Source organism: Macaca mulatta, chromosome 5 (assembly GCF_049350105.2).
Source record: "Macaca mulatta isolate MMU2019108-1 chromosome 5, T2T-MMU8v2.0, whole genome shotgun sequence".
Classification (NCBI taxonomy): domain Eukaryota; kingdom Metazoa; phylum Chordata; class Mammalia; order Primates; family Cercopithecidae; genus Macaca; species Macaca mulatta.
In genome coordinates, this window is record NC_133410.1 from 128653921 (window position 1) to 128672489 (window position 18569).

At 37.7% G+C, this 18569-nt stretch overlaps 1 long non-coding RNA gene across 1 annotated transcript; it reads right to left on the bottom strand.

Annotated features, from left to right (window-relative positions):
• Positions 1–9633: 9633 nt before the first annotated feature.
• LOC106998449 (uncharacterized) lies at positions 9634–13459 on the bottom strand. The gene is made up of 4 exons (XR_001444907.3): positions 13293–13459; positions 11930–11973; positions 11179–11304; positions 9634–9785 (listed from the first exon to the last, which is right to left on the bottom strand). It is a non-coding gene; the product is annotated as an uncharacterized LOC106998449 (long non-coding RNA).
• Between the last annotated feature and the right edge of the window lie 5110 nt (positions 13460–18569).

Sequence of the window (18569 nt, forward strand, 5' to 3'; positions counted from 1 at the left end):
AAGTCATTGGTAGCTTAGTAGAGATGACATTGAATCTATAAATTACCTTGGTCAGTATGGCCATTTTCACAATATTGTTTCTTCCTATCCATGAGCATGGAATGTTCTTCCATTTGTTTGTGTCCTCTTTTATTTCATTGAGCAGTGGTTTACAGTTCTCCTTGAAGAGGTCCTTTACATCCCTTGTAAGTTGGATTCCTAGGTATTTTATTCTCTTTGAAGCAATTGTGAATGGGAGTTCACACATGATTTGGTTCTCTGTTTGTCTGTTATTGGTGTATAAGAATGCCAGTGACTTTTGCACATTGATTTTGTATCCTGAGACTTTGCTGAAGTTGCTTATCAGCTTAAGGAGATTTTGGGCTGAGATGATGGGGTTTTCTAAATATACAATCATGTCATCTGCAAACAGGGACAATTTGACTTCCTCTTTTCCTAATTGGATACCCTTTATTTCTTTCCCCTGACTGATTGCCCTGGCCAGAACTTCCAACACTGTGTTGAATAGGAGTGGTGAGAGAGGGCATCCCTGTCTTGTGCCAGTTTTCAAAGGGAATTTTTCCAGTTTTTGCCCATTCATTATGATATTGGCTGTGGGTTTGTCATAAATAGCTCTTATTATTTTGAGATACATTCCATCAATACCGAATTTATTGAGCGTTTTTAGCATGAAGGGCTGTTGAATTTTGTCAAAGGCCGTTTCTGCATCTATTGAGATAATCATGCGGTTCTTGTCCTTGGTTCTGTTTATATGCTGGATTACGTTTATTGATTTGTGTATGTTGAACCAGCCTTGCATCCTAGGGATGAAGTCCACTTGATCAAGGTGGATAAGCTTTTTGATGTGCTGCTAGATTTGGTTGGGCCTGGCTTGTATTTTATACAATTTCGGAAATAAGTGTGTGTAACTTAACTAACCAGAGAAAGTACATGTGCATACCATATTTCATCAAATCAACAACACTGTTTATGAGATATACAATTATCTTTTGTTTCACTGGGAAGAAACGCTGCCCATTGGAACCATGACCTGATGTTAATTGCCATTGATTATAAGATGACTCACAATTTCAGAAGTGTTAAAATGTAAATAAATTGCTTTAGAATGAATGGATTACAGTATTTTGTATAATCAATGTTTTTAATTTTCCTATTAAAGTATCATTTGCATACATTAAATTCACCCATGTTAGTGTACAGTTATGTGAGTTTTGACAAATGAAAGATTATATAATTACCCTGCCACTAAAAGCAAGATGTAGAACAGTTCAATCACTCTTTAAAATTCTCCCATGTTCCTTTGTAGTCATTTCCTCCCCATATCATGAGTCTGACAACTATGAACCTGTGCTTTATTCCCATAGTTCTCCCTTTTCCAGAATGTCATATAAAAATAATCATATAGTATGCAGCCTTTAAGTTTGACTTCTTTCACTTGGCATGATACTTTTGAGGTTTATCTATATTCCTGTGCACGTCCATGGTTCATTCCTTTTTTTTTTTTTTTTTTTTTTTTTTTTTGGCTGAGTAGCATTTCATTGTGTAAATGAAACACAGTTAGCTTTTTCATTCATTAGTTAAAGGACATTTAGACATTTAGGTTGGTTTGAGTTTTTGCAGAATACAAATAAAACTGTCATAAACATTTATCTACATTGTTTTTGTCAGAATATAACATTTGTTTGTTTTTCTTTTCTTTTCTTTTAGAGACAGAGTCTTGCTCTGTTGCCCAGGCTGGAGTGCAGTGGCAAGATTTGGGCTCACTGCAACCTCTGCCTCCCAGGTTCAAGAGATTCTCCTGCCTTAGCCTCCCGAGTAGCTGGGATTACAGGGGTACACCACTGTGCCTGGCTAGTTTTTTGTATTTTTAGTAGAGACGGGGTTTTGCCATGTTGGCCAGGCTGGTCTTGAACTCCTGACCTCAAGTAATCTGCCCAACTCAGCCTTCCAAAGTGCTGTGATTACAGGTGTGAGCCAATGTGCCTGGCCAGAATATAATTTTTTTCTTCCACTTGGGTAAATACTGAGTACTAAGTGTGTGTTTAACGTTGTTAGAAACTGACAGACTGTTTTCCAAAGTGGCTACACCATCTTGCATTTCCTCCAGCCACGTTTGATAGTTCCAGTTGCTTCGCACTCTTGCTAGCAGCAGTGAATATTGTCAGGTTTTGTTGTTATTTCTATTCTGATAGGTAGTTACACTTCCCAGTAGTTTTCCTAGTGACAAATGGTGTTGAGCATCTGTTCAGTTGCTTATTTGCCATGTGTACCTCTTCTTTGGTGAAGTGTCTGTTCAAATATTTTGCCTGTTAAAAAAAATTGGTTGGTTGTTTGCTCAAAATTGAGTTTTGAGAATCCTTTATATATTCTGAATACAAGTCTTTTATCAGATTGTGATTTACAGTTTCAGCAAGTTCCCAGGTGCTGCTGATACTGCTGGGGTTTGGGGAGTAGAAATAGCTGCCCACAGGGCTTCTTAAACTTTAACATCCATAAAAACTACCTGGGGTGGGATGGGACCCAGTAGATCTGGGGCACACCTGAGATTCGGCACTACCAACCAGCTCTAAGAAGAACTCTGATGCTTCTGTGTTCACAGCTTTGGCAGAAAGGGCTTAGGGGAACCACAGAAGGATTCCAAGGAAGAGTTACATTTCAGCCAAGATTGAAGGATGAGTATATTTCTCCAGAAAGATACAGGGTAGAGAATAATAGAAGGCGAGAGAGGAAGAAAAGAGAAGGATAATTTTGCAGAGGGCATAACATGACCCATGCCAGGTCAAATGAAAAAGGCAAAGACATTGGGGATGGAAGATGACCTGTTACTGAGAGGTAAGTCATATTACAAAAGTCATGTTTGAATTTTCTTTCCTGTAGGTAGAAGTACATCGAAATATTTCAATCAGGAGAGTCATGTGATCAGACTGTCAGTATAGAAATATGTCTCTGACAGTGGAATAAAAGTATGATTGGAAAAGAAACTGGAGGCTGGAAAACCAGTTGTTGCAATTATGCAGTGAGAAATGACGGATGTTTTAATTAAGGAATTACAATGGGGTGAAAGAGGAAGAGCCACATTAAGCGATGTTTAGGAAGAACAATCAACATGACTAGGTAAAAACTGGATGAAGGGGAGAGAGCAGGGGAAAGCTAGATGCAAACTGGGTGGTGTTATTTACCAGAATAAGGAATGTGTGTTTAAGGACTAAGTTTTGTGCAGAAGATGACCAGGTTCGTCAGATATGCTGAGGTTAAGGTAATTCCTGTATAGCCACCTGCAAATGTCTACAAGATATTTGTAAAAGGATGGAGGGCAGAAGAGACGAACGGGTCGAAGTCATGAACTTGGTAGTAATCTGGTTCTGAGTGTTAATTGAAGTGAAGTTCCTTGATGAAATCTACAGAATACAAAAGAGGTTAAAAGAGCCAAAGTCTCTTTTGCATCCAAGAGACGCTCACATCCAAGAGGTAAATGAAAGAGGGGATCCAGTGAAAGAAAGGGAGGCATTTCTTTCAATAGGGGAAATTATTTTAATTTGAAATCCAGCGAGGAGGCAATATCAGTCTCAAGGAGTTGATTTGAAATTCTTTCTTTTAATATTTAATATATATGTTCACCCCTTATAGGTAGTAGATAAAATATTCTCCATTTTCATAATTTTCCTAAGATAAAAGATAATGATCATTTAATGTATGTTTAACTTTTGGTTTGTGGAAGGTCTTTCATGCTTTGTTTTCTATTTAAGTCTTCAATTACTTCTCAGTAGAGAGCAAAACAAGAAAAATTGTGATTTCCTTCCTTGCATCTAAATCTGTATTTAATAACTGAATGTCTGCAAACAGTACCAGGCAATGCAGTAATTATAAGATTACTAAAGGGCATTGTTGGTATGAACATATTTCATTTAGATGCAAACTTTGGTGCTGTATTTCAGACACTTCGGAAATACACTGATCCATACTAGAAATTAGCAGAGATTTACAACATATTGATACTAACGGTTCATCACATGTTTACAAATATTTCTCTATTATTTGCTCCCAAGATAACAATTACCATAGGCTTATGAAAGGGCGTGATCTAGCTCTTCTGCTCCATATTATGTTTCAAGAAGGACTTGAATTGAAGGACTTGCAATTGAAGCTTTAACCACATAGATTAAGTACTGATTCTTCTATTTCTTAGGTATTATTCTTGGGCAAGTTGGTTCAGTTTATTTCAACAATTTTTTTACTAAATTTCTATTATTACCAAGTACTGGAGAAACAAAGCTAAATGAAATATAAATATGTATAGAACATTTCATAATAATAAGAGAAGTAGGCATAGGGCGCTGTGAGTTTGAAAGAGATTCTTCTTATTCAGCTTGAGGAATAAGAGGTGGCCAGCATTTCTGGAGGAGAAATGCCCGAGGTGATTTTTAGTCATGGAAGTCATCACCTTTTCTCCACCCCAAACCTGGTCACACATGTTTGTGTCTAAAACTCTCTTTTATTCCACTAAAAGAGAACAAAAATGCAGTGCAGAATGAATAATAGGGTGTGCCTGGGGAACCAAATGTAGTTTTATATTACCAGAAATTAAAACATGAGATGTGGATTTGTCGAAGTTCAGGCAGATGTCATGGAGGTTTCACAGGCTGGGATGAAAGCTTGGCACGTAATTGAAGTGATTTGTTGACATAAGAAAAGTAGTCACAGTTAAATCTGCATTGCTGTTACATAACTCTGGTGGCAATGTGTAGGGTGTATTTGAAGGGGGCAAATCTGGAACCATTTTTAATGCTTCAATGAGTCATGATAAGGGCTTGAACTTGGCCATGACAAAGTCGGGGAAAGGAAGGGCACAATTAAGAAAAAGTAAGGAGGTAACTACTTATGACAGTGCTTGTTGAGCTAGAAAAAGCACAGCTTTAAGAGCGAGTGAGGCCTGAACTTGAACCCCAGCTTAATTACTTAAAAGCTTGAGCCTTTTACAAGTGACGGTAATTCTTGATTTTCTGTAATCCTGAAAGCGAGGGTGACTTTGCTTTGTGTCATCCTAGAGATTAGGCATAATTTAAAGCACCTAAAATAAATAATTACCAAAGGTCTGTTCCTGGTTAACATAAGTAAACAAACCTGTTTCCCCTATACTTCCTTGTACCTAAATTTCCCCTGTACCTACTTACTTGTACCTAAATTCCCCTACACTTCCTTTTACCTAATCCTTGCCCTCTGCCTCAGGGTGAGAGAACAGCTGCCTTCAGTTTATTCTCCCCAGAAGCTACACAAAGCCGTCTGACCTGTCAGAAGGTTTGCGCCCTCTCCATATTTCTCCCACCACACTGACCAATCTCCTACATGACCTTTCAGGCTCTTAGCTTAAATGCCATGTGAATAGGGTCATTGTTTTAGGTTATGGATTTCTTCTTATTAAGGGACACTATGTAAGAGTCCTTTCAAAACTATCATAGAGAGAAATACTTGCTATTAATAATAATAATAATAATAGCAAGCAGGGTGAAAAACAGTGGCTGGAAGAATGCCATCTGTCAGTGGATATGTTCATTCATGGGCAGGCTCTACTTTTCATGTGTTAACTCTTCCCATTTTACAGATAAGAACACGTAGAGAGGCTGAGGTGGGCAGATCACAAGATCAGGAGATCGAGATCATCCTGGCTAATGGTGAAACCCTGTCTCTACTAAAAATACAAAAAACTAGCTGGGCGTGGTGGCGGGTGCCTGTAGTCCCAGCTACTCGGGAGGCTGAGGCAGGAGAATGGTGTGAACCTGGGAGGCAGAGGTTGCAGTGAGCCAAGATCACACCACTGCACTCCAGCCTGGGCAACAGAGCGAGACTCTGTCTCAAAAAAAAGAAAACAAACAAACAAACAAAAAAAACCCAAAAAACATGTAGAGAAAACCATGGAAATTAATAAGCTTTTCAGAAAAATATACATTCTCCCACTTCATATTCAAAGATTAAACTCGACATGGATGTTGAGGACTTGAATAGAAAGAGAAGTAACACCTGATTTCTACTTCTCAAATGCATTTTGAGATCCTTCTCATGTCCCCAAGTTTGATATCAGGTGTTCTATCCTGAAGTGGCATAGCCTTGGTGGACTCTTCTCATCGGGTGAATTACCACCAAGATTAGTAATTATCATTAGAATTATCGTGATGGATAAATTCAGTTGTAATTATCATTATGGTTTATCTAATTTTCCCTGCTGGCTTATGTTAACACATTTTGGTAAGACTACAAGCAACTGTCTCCAGTTAAAAAAGAAAAGTTAAATGCACTCTGAGAATTATTTCATATATCTATTATCTACCTTCACTTGTGATACCAAAGAAGTAGTTTATAGGGCACAGATGCTTCAGCAATGTTGAGTGTATAAGTCATACATCGGTTGGAATACAAAGGGTTTTGAAATGCTCTAAATCCAACTCAGACTGGTACTAACTTATGAATAAGCATTTTTTTTGGACAACTATTGACTATCATGTCCATATGTGTTTTTCTAAAGGCTTTTAAATGGTGTTTTGATTCTAAGTGTCAATTGCTGCATTTCATCAAGTAACTGCCACAGGCCCCTGCCCAAACATACCATTTTTGATGACTCTGTTACCAATAAGTAAGATTTAAAAACAAAACAAAACAAAACCAGCCGTCAGTCGAAAGTTTGTCTGTTGGTCTACTTTCTAAAGGGTCAGCAAATGAGTTACAGATGGATCAGTATTTACGTTCCCTGACAAGTCCTGAGGGCGTGGTGGATGTTTCCTGAGGTACCACAACACAGCATTTAAGGCTTCCATTTGAAAGGAGACCCTGCTTAAGAGAGAGTAGGAGGAAGGGGGCTGCACATCCAGCTGTGGGAGTGTGAGTGGTTCAGCACCCTTTTCTCTAGGCGAAGGTTGCTGTTCATTGTTACAAAGGGTGGACTTTGTAACACCCTTCGTAACAGAGAGAATATCTGTGTTTGTCTGGGGTGGCTTCCTTTCAGCTTCTCCTTTCCCTCCTCAGAGACTTGTCCTACCAGTGACACTCTGACATGAATCTTCAGGTGGACACTCTTCTCCCATTCTATAGGTCTTGGCCCAAGTATCACCTTTTTTTTTTTTTTCTTTTTTCTTTTTTTTTTTTGAGATGGAATCTCGCTCTGTCGCCAGGCTGGAGTGCTGTGGCCGGATCTCGGCTCACTGCAAGCTCCGCCTCCCGGGTTCACGTCATTCTCCTGCCTCAGCCTACCTAGTAGCTGGGACTACAGGCGCCCGCCACCTCGCCCGGCTAGTTTTTTGTATTTTTTAGTAGAGATGGGGTTTCACCGTGTTAGCCAGGATGGTCTCGATCTCCTGACCTTGTGATCAGCCCGTCTCGGCCTCTCAAAGTGCTGGAAATATCACTTCTTTACAGGCAGTTTTTCTCATCATCTTCTCCAAGCAGATGCCCCTTACTCCTCTTTGCCATTGCGCTCACTTATTTTCTACACATCATCTCTTGCAAGTTCTGTGTATGTAGACTTTAAGAAATGACCAGTCATCCCTTTTGGGCTGTAACTTCAAGAGTCCATGTCTGTCTGGTTCTTCAGTGTTCATTTACTACAGATCATTGCACATAGCACTCAGTAAATGTTTATTAAACAAATGTTGAATGAAGGGTTTTATGGAATGAACGTATTTCCCACCTTAAGTCTTTATTTATCTCTTTGATTAATGTTTGTTGTTTATGACAACTTTTCAAAATTAATTAAATTTAACCAAATTACTGCTATTTTAGTGGAAAACATTATCTTCTCATCTTTAAAAACAAAAGAATTAGCATCAGAGTTCCTTTTGGAAAGAGAACTTTTCCTCTAGAAGAATAGCTACATAGGCCACTTCAGTGGGGTTAGGAGAAACACCAAAAGTATGGCTTATACCATTAAAATGGAAAAATGCTGCTAGGTGAAATATTCAACTGAATATGTTTGTCATAATCTGAGGTTGGAGGAGGGAGCCATGTCACATGGTGAGACTCTGAAACTTTCTAAGAAAGGACTTAACAATTAAGCAGATGAACAGTTTCTTGAAGCAGGGTAGTCAGAATCTTTAGAGAGCACAGTTGTCTAACATCTGCTTTAAAGTTGTTAACATGTTCTGACAGAAATTGCTTTTATAGCTTCAAACTATGGAAAAATCTGCATCTCTCTTTCGGGGTCTTAATCTCTGGAGTATTGTTCTTATTTTTGTTATCATTGAGAATGTGACTCATATGTCTACACCTTTTCCAAACCCAGTCAAGTCTGGGGAAACACCTGCTAAATATAAAATCCACACACTTAAGGGTATTTAGTTTTTCTCAATACACCAAACATGCAGTTAAGAAGTGAATGTCATGAAGTGGACATTTGAAGAAATCATTCCTTCCTTGAGATGTAAAAATTAGTAAGGAAAACTCAAGTTTTACCTTTTTGGTTCAAAAATTATAGGTGGGTAATACCTTGTTAAAATATATAAATTCATAAATTATCATGATTGCCAAGCCACACATAAAATTATGCTTTTGCTTATACAAAATGAGCCCGATTGTATGTTTACAGTTCTGTGGGCATGATGGCTTGCCCTCTTAAACCTCAGAGGAGAAAAAATTCTCCTCCAGCTACCATTTTGCAGAAAAGCATCTCTTTCTTTGCTATGCCTGTAATACATGGCTGCAGAACAGATTCAAGGAGGGCTTTCGAAATGGGTTTAAAGCAGGTTCATATATGGTTTTTCAGCTGATTTTATATTCATATATTTTCTTTTGAATTACTCAGTTTTGCGTTAGTTGTCCAGTGTTCTGCACCAGGATTATTTATGGTCAGCTGAGTCTCAAGAAAGAAATGTACAGGGAGATGGTGATGATTAGAGGAAAAGAGCATAGGATTTGTACTTTGGAATCAGCCACAACAGGGATGGCTTAGTCATGTTGCTTAACATCTATGAAAATCATTTTGCTCAACTGTAGAACAGATTTATTTAGGATTACTTCTGCCACATTAGGCAAATAAGGGTACATTTTGAGAGTTGAATGGTTATTGTATGCAAATTAGGCTATTAGCTTATTCTCATATCTCATATCTGCAACTCTCTCTGCATGAAACATCTTTCTCTCTCCTGTTTATTTACTTGGTTAAATTCTTGTCCTTCAAAGTGCATTTCCCTTGACAGAGAGCCTTTCCTGACTTGTTGGTGTCTATTACATGCCCCTTCTTTCATGTCCAGTTTCTTGACTTAACATATGGTTTTGAAATTGTTTCTTGACTTGCCCATTTCCCACATTTGTCTCTGAGTTCCAAGAAGGCAGGAATCTTACTTTTTAATATCATTTTGCCCTCCATGTCAATTACAAGCATCACTCTGAAGAAGAGTCAGCTCTCAATAAATATTGACCTAATGGTTTATTTGTTGATTCTTCATGTAGTATTTACATTTTCAAGGAGGAATAATCAACTATGTTTAAAAATTTGACATTACAATTACATACTTTGTTTCTGGTTTCACATAAGCTTTTAAATAGAGGAATGATGGAATGTTAGATCAGAAAGATGTCTTGGAATTCATGTAATTCAGTAACAGAATTTTGCATAGGAGAAAATGAAAATCAAGAGAAATTAATCAATAATTAATAATTAATGACAGAACCAGTATTTCAGAGAGGCAGGCTCCGTTGAAAGGGGAATGTTTATGGGTTTGAGATCAAATGTGTATTAAACTCTGAATTAGCCACTTGGCTCTGGCTAAGACATTGACCTTTCCAGTCTTCAGTTTCTTCACCTGTAATTCAAAGAGGATATTCAGCAAAGAGGATGTTCTTGTGATGATTAAACAAGTTAATATACAATAAAGTGTATATAATTACACAAAGATATATAACAATAGTCACAACTAGTTATTCTTAGGATTCTTATTCGACAACTCTTGATGCTGCCTCTGATTCCAACAGAAAACACTTAACCAAGACTCTGAATGACTATTTAATGCCACAACAGATAGGTGTGAATAGTCTTTCTGGTTTTAAAAAGGACCTTTGCAATTAAGTTATTAAGTGCTCCTGCAAATACCTACTAAGAAAACAACTGCGCATTTGATTTCTATCAATTCTCTCTTTTTTCCTTCAGTTTAATTTTCCAGCTTCAAGATTATTAAATAGTACATGCTGTCTTGATTCTGACCTGCAAATAACCAGCTGTCATTTGTGAATTTCTTCCTAAATTAAAGATAATTAGAAGGGCTCATTTCTTGTGATTAATGTTTAGAAGAGAACTGGGACTAGAATATTCTTGGCTTATTATTTTGCCATTCTAAAATAATGCTGACATTTGATTCTCATGCTAAGCTATTCTAAACACTTCTTAGCCATCAGAAATCTAATATGTGGGAGCTTGTGCTAACACATAAATGTTTAGGGTTGATATTCAGAGTTAAATCTTACTGTTGCTTAGTGGTAGACAGTGATAGTAAGGGGAAGAAAAAAAGAAGGCAGGAAGGGAGTACCCTTGTGTCTATACCTTTTCTTATCTGAATAATAAATTCATGCATAAATTTTATACATGAATGCAGAAACTTTTCTCTTGGGTTCCTAAAGTCAGGCAACCCTGGTCATCTAGATGTTGTTACAGCTATGACTTCTTCTTTCTTATTAAAGATAAGAATGATTGTACCTCACCACTGGAAGAGACTGCTCCTTCATGCTGGGCTCACCTTCACGTTTTATGTGACATTCTTAACAGTTTTACTTCTGCATGCAGCTACTTTTGCCATCAAGTCCAAAGCAAAGCCAAAGGATTAATAGTTCACAACACTTCCAAGTACTCTGAAGGATATATAGAATTGGTTTTAAATTAATGTCTCTAATTTTTAGAAAATTTTCTAGAGAATATAATTCACTTTCTTTTAATTACTCTTCAGTTTTAATTCTTTGCTACCGGGGCAAAATTTAGTCTAATTTTCTGCCATCTGAAGGTCTTGCAGGTGGCTACAGTCTTTATAAGGCTTCTGATCTCATTTGAACATGAACTTGCTGTAGTTCCTTAGTCAATATGTCTCCCAGTTCCTTCACTAACCAGTTTGTCTCCTTTTAGGTTCACGTCAGTTTTCCGGTGTTTCTCTAAAAAGGTGGAGGCTACAGACACACTATTTGAAGCCCTTGACCTCATGCTACTCATACATGAAATTAATGTTTCTATTTCTCTCTTTGCTGACTCTCTTTCCAGGGTTCCTTGTCTCTTTCTTGGCTTCTTCATTGCTTTCCTTTCCTACTGAATCTTCCTTCTTTTTGTTACTCTCCTAGAACCTAGAAAAAATTACATTAAGTAGTTTTTCTAGCTTGTTTTTAGTATGTTCCTTGTTAACTCTTAACTACATTTTCACAAAATAATCTATACTTTGTGGAATAAATGAATAAATTACAAAACTATTTGACTTAACAGAAGTTTCCAAGGGGAAAGTAAAAGTTCATATTCCCCGCTACTATCCTCCATTCTACTCCCTAAAGATAAGCACCATTAACAGTGTTTATCTTTATACTTAGAAAGTATATATGTATATATGTGCATGTATACATGTATATGTGTGTGTATATATACATACTTTCATATATACATATATACTTTCTAAGTATAAATGTATATATACACACATATATGTGTGTATATATATACAGCTTATAAGATATATATCTTATATACAAGGCTACATATCTTAGCCTTCATATATTTTTATATGATATATTTATATAAACATATTTGTTTATTTATTTATATCATATAGATACATGCCAGATCTGTATTAGTCTGTTTTCACACTGCTATAAAGACATACCTGAGACTGGGTAACTGATAAAGAAAAGAGGTTTAATAGGCTCACAGTTCTGTGGGCTATACAGGCTTCCACTTCTGGGGAGGCCTCGGGAAACTTACAATCATGGTGAAGGTGAAGGGGAATCAAGCATGTCTTCACATGGCTGGCAGGAGAAAGAGAGAGAGCAAAGCGGGAGGTGCTACACAATTTCAAACAACCAGGTCTTGTGAGAACTCTATCACGAGAACAACAAGGGGGGAATTCTTCTCCTGTGATTCAATCACCTCCCACCAGGCCCCTCCTCTAACACGGGGAATTACAGTTCAACAAGAGACATGGGTGGGGACACAGAGCCAAACCATATCAAGGTCCAAATTGTGTGTGTGTGTGTCTGTTTATTTTCTTTCTTTTCTTTAAAACAGAGTCTCACTCTATCACCCAGACTGGAGTGCAGTGGTAATATCATGGCTTATTGTAGTTTCTACCTCTTGTGCTCAAATGATCATCTTGTTTTAGCCTCCTGAGTAGCTGGGACCACAGGTGCATGCCACCATGCCCAGCTAGTTTTTCATGTTTTGTAAAGATGGAGTCTCACTATGTTTCCCAGGCTGGTCTCGAACTCCTGGCCTCAAGCAGTTCTCCCCTGGGCCTCCCAACATGTTGGGTTTACAGGAGTGAGCAAATATGCCTGGTCCCCAATTTCAAATAAGAGCCTCTAGTTGTGCAAATAACTAAGTTTAATTTTTATACATGAATTTAATTTTTTATGGAACTCCCATTATTCTGATTGCCTCTAAGTTCTGGGAGATCAAATAACATCAAGGAGATGGGGTCAGCTCATCTGTGTCACTGTCATATTTCTACATGGGCCTCTACCTGTCACGTTTTGTTTGTTTCTTGGATCATCAGCATGGCCCTATCTGGTCATTTATTCTCCCCAGTTTTTTGCCTTACACGTGGGCATTTGTTATTGAACACCAAAAGCCAAAAAATTGATTTTTTAAAAATAATCTTGTATATTTTTCTGCATTATCCTCTTCTGGAGACATAGAACTCGCTAGCTGCTGCCTAAATGAAGATAAATGTCAGAGTAACAGCATGTATATGAAAAAATTAAATATATTATCCTAATCACTATATAAATATGTTAATTGAATATTCAGTGGGAATTTCCTGTTTTTGTGGTATTTTGACTGAAGCCTGGAAGATGAGAATAATAGATTATAAAGTACCTGCACATTTTCAAGAGAGACAGAAAATCAAAGGGCTTACTAAGAAGTGGCTAAATTAGTCTGTGGACATCCACCCCCTGCCGCCACCACCCTTACCATCCAATCTATATAAACAGAAAAGCAGAAATTTAAGATAATGTATTAAAGAAAGGCAATTTATAGAAGTAAGGAGTGCTTTGGTCTTTTTTCTTCCCTATGCAGGTGTTGCCATTATTCCAGGGTAGGTAGGAGAAGACACCGAGAAAATCACTTAGAGAAATTTGGGAAGGTTCTTGCAAGGAAGCAGTGGCTTCTCACTATCCAACTGGAGTCTTTTTGAGCTGCTGAAACTCAGGGTCATTTCTCAGGACACAGGGATGGAGCTCTGCAAGTTATTGCAAGAGCTTGAAATGCATCCTTTTTGTCTGAGGCCAGGGGTTGTAGGGAGAATGTCAATGACAGTTGCTTCAAAGTCATGGAAGTGGGAGGTAGGAGGGAGTACTGGAGCTGCTCAAGAGGCTGCAGACAGAGAGAGAAAGAGAAGAGAGAGAGAGAGAGAGAGAAAGGCAAGTCTACTTTTCCACTATTTTATGGAGCCTATAGGGTAAGGGGAAGCAATTAGGTTGAGCTGTCCTGATGAGACACTGCCCCAGGTTGCTGCCTTCTTTAGAGAAGAGATCATAGGCGTGAGGAACTGGGAGGTGGGTAGGTCACTGGCGGCTGAGGCTAAGGGAAGAATCAAGAGGTCAGTCAGAGAGTATATCAGCCATGTAGGGAAACTATGAAATGATTCTTTTCCTCTAATCTCCATTCCAGTTGCACTGAGTGTGGAAGATTCCCTGAACCATAAAACCAGCAAGTTTTTATTAGCGATTTTCAAAAGGGGAGGGAGTGCACAAATAGGGTGTGGGTCACAGAGATCACATACTTCACAAGGTAATACAATATCACAAAGCAAGTGGAGGCAGGGGGAGATCACAGGACCACTGGAAGAGGAGAAATTAAAATTGCTAATGAAGTTTCGGGCACCCATTGTCTTACCAGGAAACAGGGTTTGAGAACAGATAACCTGTCTGACCATAATTTATTAGGCGGGAATTTTCTCATCCTAATAAGCCTGGGAGCACTATAGGAGACCCCGGCTTATTCATCCCTTCCGCTTCGACCATAAAATACAGGATGCCTTAAAAAGGGGCCATCTGTAAGCCTACCTTCAGGGTGCATTCTCTTTCTCAGGGATGTTCCTTGCTGAGAAAAAGAATTCAGTGATATTTCTCCTATTTGCTTATGAAAGAGGAGAAATATAGCTCTGTTCCATCCAGCTCAGCGGAGGCCAGTTCAAAGTTACCTCTCTTGTTTCCTGAACATTGCTGTTATCCTGTTCTTTTTTAAGATGCCCAAATTTCATATTGTTCAAACACACATGCTCTACAAACAATTTGTGCAGTTGATACAATCACAGGGTCCTGAGGTGACACTCATCCTCCTCAGTTTACAAAGGAGATGATGGGATTAAGAGATTAAAGTAAAGACAGGCATAGGAAAACACAAGGATATTCATTGGGGAAGTGATAAGTGTCCATGAAATCTTCACAATTTATGTTCTTCTGCTGCGGCTTCAGTCCGTCCCTCCATTCGGGGTCCCTGACTTCCCACAACAGTTGATTCTACGTGTTCTTTTTTTTGAGACAGGATCTTTCTCTGTCACCCAGGCTAAAGTGCAATGGCATGACCGTAGCTCACTGCAACCTCAAACTCCTGGGCTCAGGGAATCCTCCTGCTTCAGCCTCCTGAGTAGCTAGGACTACCGGCACATGCCAACCACACCTGGCTAACTTATAAAAATATTTATTGTAGAGATGGGGTTGTGCCTTGGTGCCCAACTGGTCTCCAACTCTTGGGCTCAAGTGTCCCTCCTGACTTGGCCTCCCAAGAGCTGGGATTATAGGCATGAACCACTGCACCTGGCTGCACATCTTCAATAGAGTGAGTAATGCCACAGTGAACATGGAAGTGTAAATATCTTATCAAGATACTGATTTTAACTCGTTTGAATAAATATTCAGAAGTGGAATTGCTGGATCATATGATAGTTCTTTTTTAATTTTCTGAGGAGCCTCCATACAATTTTTTAAGTAGCAGCGCTATTTTACCGTGCATAGGGTTATAATTTCTTCACCACTTCACCAAAACTTGTTATTTGCTGTTTTTGTTTGTTTTTGTTTTTTTAAATAATGACCATTCTAACAGGCGTGAAGTGATATGTCATTGTGATTTTGATCTGCATTTTTCTGATGCTTAATGATACTGAGCACCATTTCATATACCTGTTGCCATTTGTATGTCTTTGTACAAATGTCTGTTCAGGTTCTCAGGGCATTTTTTAATTGGGTTGTTTGCTCTTTTTGCTATTGAGTTGTAGGAGTTCCTACAAAATACATTCTCCAGTATATTTTGTAGGAACTCCTACAACTCAATAGCGACACACACACACACACACACACACACACACGTATATATACACACACACACTCACTTTAGATACTAATCCCTTATCAGATGTATGCTTTCTAAATATTTATCCCTGTCTGTAGGTTGCTTTTCACTCTGTTGTTTCCTTTGCTATGCAAAGCTCTTTTGTTTGATGTAATTCCACTTAACTATTTTTGCTTTTGTTGCCTGTGCTTTTGATGTCATATTTAAGAAATGCTTGCCAAGGCCAATATAATGAAGCTCTTTCCCTATGCATTCTTCTAGGAATATTATAGTTCCAGGACTTATGTTTAGTCTTTAAGCCATTTTGAGTTGATTTTTGCATGTGGTATAAAATAAGGGTCCAATGTATTCTTTTGCATATGAATATCCAGTTTTTCCAACACCATTTGTTGAAGAGACTATCTTTTCTTTATTGTGTATTCTTGGTACTCTTGTCAAAGACCTACTGGCCATATACAGGTGAATTTTTTTTTTTAAGACAGAGTCTCACTCTGTTGCCCAGTCTGGAGTGCAGTGGCATGATCTTGGCTCACCGCAACCTCCGCCTCCCAGGTTCAAGCAATTATCCTGTTTCAGCTTCCCAAGTAGCTAGGACTATGGGCGCCCATCACCACACCCAGCTAATATTTGTTTTTTTAGTAGAGACAGGATTTCACCATATTGGTCAGACTGATCTTGAACTGCTGACCTCAGGTGATCCTCCCACCTTGGCCTCCCAAAGTGCTGAGATTATGGGTATGAGCCACCATGCCTGACCATAGGTGTATTTATTTCTGGGCTCTCTAATCTCTTCCATTAGTTTCCATGGCTGTCCATATGACAGTTCCAGTTCCACACTGTTTTAATTACTGTAACTTTCTAATATGTTTTGAAATCAGAAAGTGAAATACTTCCAGCTTTGTTCTTTTTCCTTAAGACTGTTTTGGCTATTCAGAGTCCTTTGTGGTTTCAGAGTGGTTTGAAGCTACCATGTGAGCAAGACTGTGAGCCAACATGCTGAGCAATCATGAATTTTGAGATTGTTTTTGTTATTTCTGCAAAAAATGCCAACAGGATTTTGATAGGGATTGAATAGAATCTGTAGATTGCTTTGGGTAATGGGGACATTTTGACAATATTAAGTCTTCCAATCCATGAACATAGATGTCTTGTTATTTATTTCTTTTTCTTCTTTAATTTCTTTCAGCAATGTTTTGTAGTTTTCAGTGTATACATTTTTTCTCCTCAGTTAAGTTTATTCCTGAGCATTTCATTTTTTTGATGCTATTGTAAATTCGATTGTTTCTTAATTTCCTTTTTAGGTATTTTGTTGTTAACATATGAAGACACAACTGAGTTTTGCTATTGATTTTGTATGCTGTGACTTTAATAAATTAATTTATTAGTTTTAACAGTTTTTTTTTTTTCTTTTAAAAGAAAACCTTTAGGGCTTTCTACATATAAGATCACCTCATCTGTAAACAAAGATAGTTTTATTTCTTCTTTCCTAATTTGGATGCCTGTTATTTTCTTTTCTTAACTAATTTCTCTGGCTAGGACTTCTGGTGTTATGTTAAATAGAATTGGCGAAGTGGGTATCCTTGCCTTCTTCTTAGAGGATCTAAGAACAAGGATCTTAGAGGAAAAGCTTTCAGTATTTTTACCATTGAGTTTGATGTTAGTTGTGGGATGTTTATATGTGGCCTTCACTATGTTGAGATAATTTCTATACTTAATTTATTGAGTGTGTTTATCATGAAAGGGTGTTGAATTTTGTCAAATATTTTGCTGTATTTATTGAGATGCTCATGTAATTTTTTAAAAAATTGAAATAGGGTCTTGCTCTGTTGCCCAGGCTGGAGTGCAGTGGTGCAACCATGGTTCACTGCAGCCTCTACCTCCTGAGCTCAATTGATCCACCTGCCTCAGCCTTCTAAGTAACTGGGACTACAAGCATGCACCATCACACCCAGCTAATTTTTGTATTTTTGTAGAGATGGGGTTTTTTCTTGTTGCCCAAGCTCATGTCAAACTCCTGGGCTCAAGCAATCCACCTGCCTTAGCCTCCCAAAGTGCTGGGATTACAGACATGAGCCACTACACCCAACAATAATGTAATTTTTATCCTTCTTTCTGTTAATGTGTTGTATCACATTGATTGATTTTTATATGTTGAACCATCTGGCATCCTAGGATAAATTTCACTTGGTCATGTTCTATGGAATACTTTTAATGTGCCATTGAATTCAGTTTGTTAGTACTTCGTTCAGGATTTTTGCTTTTATATTCATCAGGAATATCGTCTGTAGTTTTCTTCTTTTTTTTTCTGCAATGTCTTTGTGTGGCTTTGGTATCAAGGTAATTCTGGCCTCATAAAGTGAGGCTGTAAGTATTCCTTTCTCTTCAGTTTTTTGTAAGGATTTGGGAAGGATTGGTTTCAATTCTTCCTTAATGTTCTGGCAGAATTAACCCATGAAGTCAACTGATCCTGGGCTTTCCTTTCTTGAGAGGTTTATGATGACTGATTCCATTTGCTTACTTATTATTCATTTGTTCAGTTTTTTTATTTCTACATAATTCATACTTGGTAAGTTTCATGTTTCTAAGATATTAGCTGTTTCTTCATGGTTGTCCAATTTTTTGGCATATGCTTATTTATAGTAGTCTCAAATAATCCTTTGAATTTCTGTGGTATCAGTAAGGTCTCCACTTTTCTAATTTTATTTATTTGAGTCTTTTTTTTCTCAGTTTAGCTAAGAGTTTACCAATTTTGTTGGTCTGTTCAAAAAACCAATTCTTAGTTTCATTGACTTTAAAAAATTTTTAATTCTCTATTTCATCTATTGCTGCTCATCTTTGTTATTTCCCTCCTTCTGCTAACTTTGGATTTCGTTTTTTTTTTTTCTAGTTCCTTGAGGTGCGCCATTGGATTTTTTTATTTGAAATTTTTTTTTCCTTTTAGAATATAGGCATTTATCACTATAAACTTTCCTCTTAATACTGCTTTTGCTGTATCCCATAGGTTTTTGTATATTGTGTTTTAATTTGTATTTTTCTCAAGGCATTTTCTAAT